The sequence below is a fragment of the Aptenodytes patagonicus genome, chromosome 4 (genome assembly GCF_965638725.1).
Source record: "Aptenodytes patagonicus chromosome 4, bAptPat1.pri.cur, whole genome shotgun sequence".
Lineage (NCBI taxonomy): Eukaryota > Metazoa > Chordata > Aves > Sphenisciformes > Spheniscidae > Aptenodytes > Aptenodytes patagonicus.
In genome coordinates this window covers 35,136,330-35,149,835 of record NC_134952.1, presented here as the reverse complement: position 1 = coordinate 35,149,835, position 13,506 = coordinate 35,136,330, and positions in this window count along the sequence as shown.

The window sequence follows — 13,506 nt, the reverse complement described above, 5'->3', positions numbered from 1 at the left end:
CAGTTCTAGGTTTCATCAGCCAATCCTTCAAAAGAAGTGCTGTTAGAATCATATCCCCCTTTCCTGAGACTGGATCCAGCCTGTTACCTCAAATACAGAAATCAGGATTAAATCAGGAATTATTTGTAAGTGACGAATGCCAGTAAAAACTGTTAACAATATTAACGATGAATAAGTCAACTAGTTCTAATGACCACGGTAAAGCAAAGGCTGATAAAAACTGGCTAGCCAATAAAATATCAAACTATTAATGAATTTCAAGTTTTATGTTCCAGATAAGAGAGTCCACCATTAGAATAAATAGCTAATGACACATTTGCATAGTTCTCAAAGGAAATTCTTCTAATTAAGCATTAAAATTCAGCATAATCAGAGAAAAACACTTGGGAACCAAATTTTTGCAAAATAGGAGTTCACAATGTAAGCAGCTAGCAGATATATTAAAATGAAGAAATAAGTAGTTATTTTTGCAGTAAGAGACTGCTATATATGGGTTCCCATTTTGAACAGACAAGTATCTATTTGCTCATACAGGTATACAAAGTTTTTTACATGAAAATTAAGGATTCATTATTTTTATTGCATTAAAATAACACCACTCAACTGATACATCTACACATTATATATGATACCACAGCCATGATTTCTTTCTCTTGTTCAAAACTGAAGAAAAACATTCGGGCAGAAATACAGAATTTTCTGGAAATGGTTTGCATTATCCTGCAATGGAGAGGCAAACTTCAGTCCATTACCATGGAGAAACCAAAGGGCAAAAGCAAATGAAAAAGTCAAATTCTAAGGATCATTGATTAGCAAAGAGGACACCTGCGGAGGTACTGAAGCCACAATGTGGTTTTATCTCACAGTGTGGTCTGAGGAAGAAACAACACTTTCAAGGTGATAACTCCAAAGTATGACAAACATATTCCAAAATCCATTCACCCCTTCAATTTAGTTTGTTCCAGAATAAACTCACAAATTACAAAACTAGCAACTTCTAGGCAAAGACTTGCAACCAATAATAATGATAGCAAAATATTATTTTTTTTAAAAGAAGATTTATAGCACATACTATACAAGGATTCACTATCTTTCAAAAGAATACTTTGCTAAGTTCAGCACGGTTTCCTCAACAGAGCTTTATGTATTCAATCAAAGCCTATCAAGTACCATTCGAGTTTTGCTTAAATCTTATACTGGATTCTTGCATAGAGATAAACATCATCCTCTTAGAGAAATCCCTCCTGTTGCTATGAGATCTCTTTTCTTTGGTTGGCACTCCAGCAAGTTTTAAGCCAAGATTTCTAGAGTTCTAATCGTGCATTCATAGACTCACCGGTAGATGGGAGGAAGCCTAGAGGGAAAACACAGATCTGTATACACACATTTCTAATGCATATATCACCATTCATTCTACATAATGTGGTATCTGTTCTTCACATTGTGCTGTGTCACATACTGGCCGTAGAATTCCCTAATGTTAGACACCTGCTGGTTTTGCACCATTAAGAGCTTCAACATAAACAAAACCATAATTCATATCTTCCCTATGTTACAACAAAAGTTCCTTCTGCTTCTCTTCTTCTTCTCCAAGTCCTATTTAAGTGGTGAAGGATAGAACTTCTTTTTCTGGGGATAAAGCGTTCAAAGACAGCTCCAATTAATATCACAATAGCCTTAAAAAGAAGAAAATCAAACATAACACTGTGGCCTAGTATTTTACGTTTGCCAGGACTATATCTATATTTCCAACTAAAGGTTCTGGTAGTAGCTGACCTGGTGGTTAGTACCACCGCCATCTTGATATGTCTTCAAGCCTCAGCAGTTCTGAAGACAAAACTTTATCTCATCATATTGCTCACATCAGACAAGTTGTATCCAGTGATTCACAGAGATGAAGACTTGTACTTGTTTTTATTTTCTGTGTACCTATAACGGGAAATCATATATCACCTCACCAGGTTCTTCCTCCTTTCCATCCTCTGACTTGAAAAATCCTAAATAAGCAAGGGAAGTGCCAGAGGATAGATGTACTTGAGGATAATTATTCAATCAATTTACTCAAAATAGTACCATATGGGTGCGAACTAGTTCTGCTGTACTTGTTGACTGTTCTCCTCCAGCTCACAGACACTTTAATTTGAGTGGGAGAACAAGGGTTCAATAAGCAGAATGTTTGGTGTTTCTCATTCCCATAGCCAATCTACATATCATGCATATGGTATGCAACTGAACTTAACTGGACATTTACTATCAAGGGCATAATAAGGTGATTCTCTATGGTATGTTCAATAGAATGAATAGTTTAGAAATGCATATGGTTCACTACTAGTCTCCTGCGATCTACAAGAAGTAAAGGACGCTTCAGATTTTTTGTGTTGTAAGCTGAAAAAATGCAGAAGATCCTGTCACCAGAAAAGTAGACCACCTCTTTTCAATAAAATCTCTGGCTAAGAAGCACACAGACAAATAAATGACTAACTTTAATTCACTGTCACCAAAATTAATTGAAGAGAGAAGATATGGTGAAATCAGGAGCAGTTAGGTATCTAAATAGCAGTTAGGTGCCATGCTGCAGTGTAGACTTGAGGCACACCTAAAAATGAAGGCCCAGGTTATAGATACGCTTTCCTAATACTTTGTTCAGCAAGCCAGTGCATTGTGGTAATATTTTCAGTCATCTAATTCAACAAATACATAATGTGTATAGCTATCTGTTAAAATTACTGAAACTTTCAGATACTTAATTTGATGTCTAGCTTGGTAGGGTGGTAACACAAAGTGCAGAAAAATTTACACAAGAAGAAATTAATGCTAATTTGAAAAATGACAGCAAGTTTTTACTATTTCTCTTAGATTTAATATTTTAAACACTTACTAAATCTAATAGTGATATTAATGAATAATGTTTTCAGAATAAAAAAAATGGAGGCAGGAATAAGACAAGGCTATTTGCATTCAGGTTTTATCCGTACAAATATGTGGTTTATATAGATAAGCAGTCTTCATTCATTATACATTTTGTCATTTCTAAAACGTCTGTCTCTGAAAGGCTATGCTTCCACAGTCATTCTTGACCGTGAATAAAAATATGCTTCAGTGTTTCTCCATATGACTTTGCCTGATGTGCAAACATAAGGCACAATTCAGCTGCTCACTTCTCAACTGTGAAAGGACTTTGCTGCCATTGCTGCAGGGAAAAATAAATTAGTTGCAAATTATATGGCTGTTAATAAACAGCCATAACCAACTGGTAAAAGGCAATCCTTTGGGGAAAAAAAAAATCCTTTGAGAGTGTTTTTCATATTGGATGCAAACCTTAAAGGGCTATAAAGAACCTTTCAGCAAAAGACTGCGGTAGGGGATGTGAGAATGACCTCTATGGTATTATCAGCTCCTGGAGGCAGAGAACTGAGGCAATGAGAGCATGCTTAGGCTGATGAAAAGTTTGTTACTCTTGATCTGCTCTTTAAGACTTCTCCATATCTGGCTTTTGCAGACAGAATATCTTCTCTTCTGTCAGACCCTGCATTTGCCATTCCAAGACAGTGATTCCTTACTAGAATGTTTTTTTTAAAAGCCTCCTTTATTAATCTCACCATGTTCTCTCTGCACATGCATTTTTACTCAAACACGAACTGAGACCACACTTTCTTAGATATGGGCTAGTCCTCTCTCCTTATTCCAGTGACTGTGTCCCTTAGCCCCGCTGGCAGTCACACAAGGTGAGACATGCTCTGATGTAAACTGTGCAAATTAAAAATTAATAAATAAAAGTCTTCACCACTGCCTTGAGGAAAAATCCAGACGTGGCCTAATCCACACTGAAAAAGAAAATCTCAGCAATGTGGCATAGTATTCCATTAAAATTCACATTGCCCTGCAATTATGCATTTGGAATATGGATATTATTAAATTATTTCTCTTTCACGTTCGCCAAGACATAGTGTGCTGCTACGTCTGTTATGTCTTCTCAGGATGTCAGTTCCTGCCTCCTCTCTGCCAGCTTCCCTTACCTGTTTGGGGGTGTCTCAAACATTGTCTGCAGGCTCTTCCACTCAGAAAACTTTCCAAGCAAGCTAGAAGAAAACCTTTCCCATTGTCCTTCAAATACTCCTTTTGAATTCTGTTTTGTCTGTGGGATCTACACAGCTCTGACAACGAGATCATCATTATCATGCTAACCAGTATTGGCACCTTGGGGTCCATCTCACTGCATCTACCTGTTTCTTCTTTCTAGTGAATCTTATATAGCAATCATCCTTTCATCCGTACTTGAAGAGCACCTTGTGCACAAGATGTGCAGCGTTATTGGCAGATTCTGCCAAAAAGCTAAACAAGGTAATGAGAGAAGTTAGTGCTGGGAAAGGACCCGGGGGAAGAAACAGCACAGCTGAAGCAAACAAAATGTGAGGAAAGATACAGGAAGGAATTGGAGCAAATGTCTGATTAGCATGGGGAAACAATCTCCTCCGTTAAAGTTGTAAATTCCACCTAAGGAGAACTGTGAGAACTCCCCTGTGGGCTTCAGATCCCCCCTTTCTACTTGTGACAGAGCTATACTTGTGGGAACCCTTTGTCTCTGCTCCCAAAGGCAACTTTTCTGGGCACAGCACCTACTAATTCCCTTTCACCTGAGCAGAACTAGATTTTTTCTTCTGTAAAGTTGGTCTGAATGCAACATAAAGATCCCAGAGGATGAAAATCTCCCCCAAACATTTCTGGATCAAGAAACTGGGGAAAGAAATAACCCAATCCAAGTCCCAGTTTTCCCCTGCTACTTTGTTACAGTTTGCAGTTGCTTTCCCCTGCAAAAGAAAGGTAATAGTCTTGGCATAAGAAACAGCATATAAAAATGTATTTGACCCAAATGTTAGCTTCCTCCGTGCCAAATCCTCATTTAAGAAAACATGTGTGCATACTGGAATAAATTTTACTATAGTTAAATGGAGGGAAATTGTCTTTTTTAGGCACACCAGGCAGGCTTGGTGTGCCTAAGGATTGAGGCACCCTCTGGATTCACTGTGATGAACCCTGCTGTCCTGCCTTGGAGGCAAAGTTTGCCTCTTGATTGGAAACAGATAGCCTGGAAGTGATTTCAGACCAACACACTTCATCATGCAAGCACCCAGAACTAGAACTGAGGCCCGCAAAATCTTCAGGAACTGTTCAGAGCAGCTCTCTAGATCTAAGTAATGCACATATAAAATCCTTAAGTTTCCAGTGGCAAAATCTAGAAGGCTCTGATTTTCCAACTGAGAATATTTAATATTGTCGCCTAAGAGCTAATGTTGCCAAGGTGTTTGAGGCAAAACTCCTTCTCATACTCAGGCTAGGTGTTTCCCTTTACATCTCATTTGCCAGTTTCACTCTCACGGATATGCTATAAGCATCCCTTTTTGATAGGACATTGATGAGGCGGATGGTTCCAAATACATCCAACAGCCCAGTGATGAAGGTAGTTTCGAATTGCTCCCCTGACAAATTCTGCATGTTGAACTTCAACCCAGCACACCTCCACCTAAGCTGAAGGACCTAACAACCAGGCCATTGATCATTCTTTTAGATAAAACATTTAAAGATGTCTTGCAGTGTACAAACAAATAAATATTTATGGGCCAAAGGGAGAAGGGAAAGGTGACAGACTGACACAAAGGCTTATGGAAATGGTTAGGATACTCCTGTGGGAGAGTTCAGTTCAAATCCCTGCTCCAATAAATACTTATTAACTTATACAATTGGAACAACTTGGAAAATGACGGGTATGTTTGCCCCAGAATACCCTGCCTACTAGTTAGGACATTCCTCTAGGCTTACTCATGACAGGGAACCAGAGTAAACTCTAATTCTTGCTGCCTTAGGGTGGGATGACATGAAGATGTGACCTAAAGACAATACTACATGATGTGACGTAAAGACAATACTACATGAAAGCAGACTTCACAGCTGTTTCTCTAATGGAACTAAGTTCTTAACTATCTTTGAGTAAATGGCCACAGGCCCTATTACTCTCTTCAGTGTTTCTTCCTGCCTAGTTTATGTTATTTAGCTTTCAAATTTCTGTGGGTTTTTTCCTGGGCAACTAATTGTCTCCAGACAAGGTGATGAGAATATCTTATTGCAGATAAGGGTGCCTAACCCAAGGCTGTAACTTTTCCAATGTTTTAGTACCTAAATTCTTTTCTGAATCTAACCCTACCTGTTTTGGTTAGAAAGGCTATAACTAATCAGAGATTTGGCTCTTTAATCCAAAAATATAAGAATGCAAAAATAGGATTAGACCAGATATTCAGACAGCTCGTTGTATGCTATCTGAAATCCTGCACCCTTCCTAGCAGAATTACATTACTCCAGGAATTATTCAACCAGAAAACAAGCAAAATCACTTTTTGACTCCAAGTAAATCAAGCATGCATGAGGTGCTGGTCAGGATTTTCAGTTCTTGTTTGCTTCAAGTTCTAATGCTCTTGAGAAAAGAAAACTGAAACGAAAACATGCCAAAACATACAGAATAACATTACATAGTGGTACTCTCTATAGGTTAAATTAAAGACAGGAAGAAGCCTCCTTCACTCTTAGTGTTGTGAGCCCTGTAGGCTCATATATGCTTCATGTAACTACCAGCTTCACAACCGCACACACATATTTTATTTTTGTTATTAAAAAAATCAGATTTTTTTATTTTTTTTTTTTTAGCAATTCACTGCATTCATAATTTCCCTGCCACTGTTACAGTGAAGGATCAGTGCCACCTACAGACAGGGATTAGAGTGGAGTACAACTCAATGTGAAGGAAAGTAAGAAAACATATCAAATTTTAAGCCCCAGCCCTTCTAGTTAAAACAATCCCTCAGTAAAGAGAAAGAGCTGACATTAAGATTCACAGAAATATTCCGATCTCTTTATCTGCTTATATTTACTGATCACAAGCATTTCTTCAACAAGTCACTACAAAAGATGAATCCTGGATGCTGCATTTGGCTGTATCAGGTTTCCAAACGCAAATCTCGTACACAGCTGAATAAAGTAGAATACACTGCTGTCAGCTCCTTTTCTGTGCATCTAGTTAATTTTGGTTGGTTGTTATCTGAGTCAGTTCAAAGGGGAAAAAAGTCTTCCCCCTCAATTATGAGTGCCAATTACATTCTGGTTTAATGATCTGGGTAAAATTAAAACCAGCCCAACTTCTCACCCCAAACTAAACTACATTAAACCAAACCTAAAACTTCAGAAGAGCTTACAGGAAGGCTGGCAGAACAGAGCTCATTAATCAAGCTAGTTTAAGTGTTGGCAGTGGCTTGGTTTCTCTTCCCTCTGGAGAAACAAAGGGAGCAGAGGCGACTGGGTTATCTTCTAGTCTAATCTCATAAAACCCAAACCAGTTTGCATGCCCTTCCTGCCTCCGTACATGTATAAACGCATGCACACATACACACACAAACGTGACTAACTGTGATGGAAAGGCATTAAACAGTTACATCTAAATACTTTTTTTTTTTTTTTTTTTTGGTAATAGACGCTAATCTAGCACCATTGTAACAGCAGAGAATTAATCCACCTCACCAAGAGACCTGGGGTCACTGTACCGCAAAGGCTTTAGTTCAGACAGGGGTGGCTGCCATATGTGTGGAGAAACAAATAAGGACTGCAGCCTTTGAAATACAGCACGTGACCAGTCGGTGGTGTTGGATAGAAGAAACATACAGTAACTAAGGCTCACGAGAATAAAGAAATCAAGCCTTGTATTTCTTCTTCTGCTGTACACTTCCTGCATAACCTTGTTGCTGGTCTCTCAGAGACTAAGTTTTGCTATATGTTAAAGAGGGTTAGTAGTACTTACTTACCTGACAGGTATGAGATTAGGTTAAACTAGCTAAAGCCCTGAGACTCTCATAAGGAGAGTTCATTTGGAGAAGTAGATATTAACTATTAGTGCTGTATTGGCATATTGCAGGCAAACTCAGCAGCTTGGGGGATTTTAAAAGAGGAGAGTAGGAAGTCATTGCTGACCTCTCCTTTTAAATCTTACTTCAAACTTTGACCTTCTGTTTCACATAATAGGACAAATAATGTTTTATGAGTTGCCAGGAATTTCTCCCAAATTATTTATTGCCAACATTCACTCTACCTGGAAACAGTCTGAGCACAAAAGAATGAAGAAAAACAGGCTCAAAGACCTGTAGTGTAGCACAGCAGTCTGTTAAAAAAGTGACGAGATTGTGCTATAGAAACCATGTTTTATGCACTTCCTTCTTTATTTTGAATCTTCTTTTTGAACAAAACAGTGACAAGATAGAAAAAATAAATAATGAAATCATAGAAAATATTTCTTAAAATTAGATTATATTCTATACATTCTCAACAAGATAAATTTTTTTACTAACTTAATTCTGCAGATCGGCTAATTTTTTATCTCTACCTTTTAGACAGATGCTCAGCTGATAATAGCTCCCATAATCTTAAAGAAATGTTTTAATTCCTTACGTGACCTTTCACATTCTGTTAATTCATATTAGATGCAGTTGAAAAATATGTAAAATATACTTTGGCTATCTAAACCCCAATCAGCATATGAGTAGATTGCATTGTATAATTAAGATAGATATTGTGTACTTTCACAATTTAGTGAATTTAAAATCCAAAGATTATTAAATATCTTCGTATCCATCTCACAAAGCACAGTTAAAATAAGCTAAACTGTCTTGTACTTTATAACTGGATCAAATTGATTTGAAATAGCAATTTCTTAAAGCTCTGCAGAACTGATGTAAAACAATTATTCCAGATGAATGAAACTCACAACCTGCTCATCCATCTTGCAGTATGGGAACGTTCTTCATTTATTATCACCAGGGTCTGCTTTTGAACTATGCCACCCAATTTTTCTACATTTGAATGATACATTATTAGGAAAGAAGTCAAAAACAAAGCCCAGGTTTTTAAACAATATTTTACTAAGACAGCAGCGATAGAACAACTAACCGTTCCTCAGCAGGGAGAAACGGGTTACACCTATGATAGAAAGTCCTACATTCTAACTCTTCCTGCCAGCACATTGCAAGCTTTGGACCAAACAGTTACCCCACCTTCCCAATTATTCCCTCTGTATAGTAGAAAAAGTAGCATTTAAATCAAAGAGAGATGATAATATTTCAATCAGAGAGAAGTGATTATTTAGTTATGTTGACCAAGTACACTAGATAGTGTTAGGTTCGTTATTCAGGCCAAGTATCACTATAGAACGGTGCATATAATATTTATTCATCCTGAGTACTTTTGCATTTATTGAACAACAAAATTTGCCATGGGAATTTGGTGGCGGAGGGAAAATGGCATATTTCAGAAGTGAATTAAATCTAAAGTAAATAATAAGCTTTATTTAAATGTTATAGGTTAGAAACGCTGCTAACACCAGAAACTTATTCAGCAGTTAGTGTTATATGAAGGCATGACTGCTAGATGTTTATTTTACCTGTTAAAAGGTGGCTAGCCATCTTTTTTTTCATCTCCTAGATCCCATTTACTTTCAATCTGACATCCTCATTTAGAATGACATGTGCAGTTAGAAACTCTTTCGATGCAAGTTTTAATTATGTTAAGGTTTAGAAGCAGGAATTTAAGTCAAGCTTTTTACTTTTTAATGAATATGTTCATTATTTATAGATATTTCTACACCTCCCATCACAGTAGCTTCTGTATGCCAGAAATTCAATCTGCAGTATAACCCGTTCCTGCATTCCCTCCCAGATTCTACAAATAAATTCCTTTTGGATTTTAATCTCTCATGAAGTTTGGTACATTTTGTTACGAAAATTTAACTAAAAAATTGTTAGTCTATTTTGTCTTCCATTAATACAAAAGGAAGAAGGAAACAGAGAAACTCAGTGCTGAAACAAAACTCTTCTTATTCTCTATTAAGTGCAACAATTTCTGCAGGGATGCTGCCTGGTTGTGGCATGGTTGGTAGAAGTCACTGCCGTGACTGGAGTCGCACCCTGGCAGGTCCCCGTTAGGACAAGACGCCTCCGGCTACACCTAGTCTCGTAAGCAAGATGTGCGCAGGGCCGTTCCTGGGCACCGACACCAACTGGCAGGGAACGGCCCGAGGCATACAACTAAATGCTCTTACTCTCCAGAACAAAGCGGCTGCCTACAAACTGCCGACTGGGAAGGCTACCCAGCCTGTGCTACGTCAGCCCAGGCATCAATGGGGAGAGCGTTTGATGATGGGAGCCGCAGGCATCGCGGGCACCCCGGACCGGCTGCGACGTGGAAGGAGGTGTAGTGCCAGCAGGGCCAGGGCAAGACCCTCGGCTGAAAGCAGCCTCCGAGGGCCAGGATGGGCCATGGCCTCCCCACAGGGTGCCCGGGAGCCTCCCGCCATGGCCAGCAGCAGCAGCCCCAAGCTCCGCAGCCCAGCCTTCGGAGCGGGAGCCTAACGCTGGTTCCCTGCACTGTTCCCCAGTGTTAATGAGGTTAGCTATGCAGACTGAAATCCAACGCCCCCAAATGTTTTATCATGTAAATCTTAGGCAACAATTTATTCCAGGACAGACCCTTTCAATGCATAAAGGGTCAGACCGTTCAATGCATAAGTCTCTTCATCTGTAAAATAAGATGCTAATAATATTCTCTAATTAAACAGACACACAAACTCTTTAAAAAGCTGTAGATCTCTAACATTCTTCAAAGGTAATCATTTTCACAGCTGAGGAATGAGAAAATGGAGTAGCAATTATAAGTTTTTCCCCAGCGCTCAAAAGCAAATGAGTACGAGAACCGGATTTCATGAATGTTGTTAAATCTTCACAAGCATTTGACAGGAATGACATAGGCACAGTAGATTTTGCCCTAGGACAAGGGGATGGATTAAATAACAATTGAGGCAACTTCTAATCCTTTGATACTATGCTAGACTGCCATGTCACTCTGCAACTTTTTAAATCTCTTTGTAGATGAGGGCAGGTAATGGACTAACCACTTGATACTATCTGCATCCGCATGTAAAGGTAGGCAGAAAACTTTATGCAAAAAATGTTAATGCAAAAGCAGTTATTGGCATTTTGAAAATATGACAGGCAGGCTCCGACTCCTTTATGAAATAAAAAGCCCTTTCTTTTAGTAAACATTTTTGTGGACATCTTATTGTGCCAAGCAAAATTTCAATAGATCATAAAAGCATAACATACTGTATATCTGTCGGGTAATGTGATTGGCAATCTTCTAGATATGTACCATCTGTGCCTAGGGCGTTGAAAAGTTCTTTGAAAATTCAATTATTTGATTATGAAATATTTCTTTTTGCTGAATTCTGTAAAACTGCTTGCAGGATTGAATAGTACAAGCCTAGAAAATGGCTTGTGTCCCTGGACTGATACATAATAGATCTTGATTCCTCACAAAGCAGACAATGAGCACTCTGTAGCACAGTATTATAAATAGGGAAGAAGCCTGTCTTTTTTTTTTTTTTTAATATAGCTCAGACATATTCATTTTATCTTTCAGATAGGAATATAATGAAAAATCCTATACAGTCAGTTCAGAGAAAGAATAAGTGACCTTCAGTTTGTTTTTCTGATACAAGTATCAGACTGTTCTTAATGCCGGTCTGTTCTATCTCCTTTAATGAGTCAAATATTTTTGCCAGAGGGAAATATAATTTCCTATTTTTACCTCTTGAACAGGCATTATACAAATATAAGCCTGTTGTAATTGCAAAACTGTTGTCTCATCTGAACTGTATGTCATATCAGTTACTTTAAATACAAAGAAAAAGCACCTGTACTTGCCTTTGGGTCTCCATCTGCACTTTCTAAATGGCTCTAAGACCTCAGGACTCCTTTGCCTCCATCCATCACAGTCACTCTGCTTCTGGCTGAGCATTTTCAATAGACACTGGAAAATATATTAATATGACATTTGTAGGATTATGCAGTACACAACTATGAAAGAAAGTACTGGGGTAAGGAGCAGTCAAAAAAGTCATAGTCCTTTATCTTGCAAGAGAGATTTCCGCCTTCAGAAGGCAATGGTTATCTAATCATTCTAAGACCCGTGTTGGAGAGGAGCATTTGGAAACAAATCAGTTTAATACTGTACTCTGAAGAGCTGTTGAAAAACAGTGCAAATGACAAATATGCTTCACTTCATATTCAAAAATAATTAAGATATTTGCAGAAATAAGACTTTGCAACCAACCACAGAGAAGGAAAGAGCATCTAAATGGAGCTTACTTTGCTTACTAACTCTCAGAAACTCAAGAGAGTATTAATAGACAGATTTATTTTATTTTTAAAGTACAGAATAAAACTGAGGACATTTTACTGCTGGGTTCACAGAACATTTCAGAATAGCAAATATCAATAGGATACACTTACCTGTCTCTCCAGTTTTGGGTCACATAACATCTACTATAATGGCATCTACTCTGTTGTAGGTGGTCTTGTAACATATTAGAGAGAAGAAAATAGATTGCATGGATTCTAGGGAAGACCAGGCAAATAATGGGAAGCAGTGGACAAGCTCCAATGTATTCAAGAAATGCAAGATGAGAACTGTTGGAGGCAGAGACAATTGGGGAAGAGGAGGGAGACAGATAGAGGAAAGCACAAATGCTTTTCCTACTCTTCTTTTTATTGCTGTGGAAAGAGTGTGGAAAGAAAAAGATATTTCAAACATTCCTTTCAAAGAGACAATATTTTTTAGCTTTTTTGGCAATAATGACCTAAGGAAGCTTTGTTTTACTTAATAATTTTAAAAAGTTGGGTCATGGCAGTGGAATTACTGCCATTTGCTTTAAGGATAGACTAGGGGAAGGGAATGTGAATTAGGATGCGAGTTCAAAAAGAATGTTTAAAATATGAGATATTTGCAGATAATAAATTATAGGGAACTTAATAGATTTATATTCTGCGTCTCAGTAAAAATATTATATTTCAAAAAGATTAATACACTTACTTCTCACTATGACAAGGGAAAATGTTTGTTCTAATATTCATGCCTACAGTTTCCACTGAAGACAACAGATGTTCCATGCAATTTCTATCTGGATGGAAAAGCTATGAAACTACAAAGGCTAAAATATGTGAAGGCTTCAAATATTCCCATGTGGAATTTTCAAATACTGTTAAGGTTTTGTATCTACACCATACTATTTTTTGGTGAGTGTTTGTCTGGGTGCTTCTCTGACTAGCCCTGGTCATACATTCTTTATTATTTATATTTAACCACTCTGTAGGTTTTGGGATTTAACTATTGCCATAAAGAAACACTTTTTTTTTTTTTTTTTACAATTCTTCCGTAAACAGATTTTATTCAAAATCAGACAAAAGTAGCCCAATAAATCTGCCAGGGAGCCCAGCAATGACTCTATTTACACTCCTTAAAGGTGAGTGAGAGAGAAAGAGAGAGGCATAGTAAAATTTTAATTAATCATTGCAGCACAACAGTCTTAGTCAAGATCTCTTGCTCTTAACTGATGACTATCCTATTTTCAGAGGACTACTT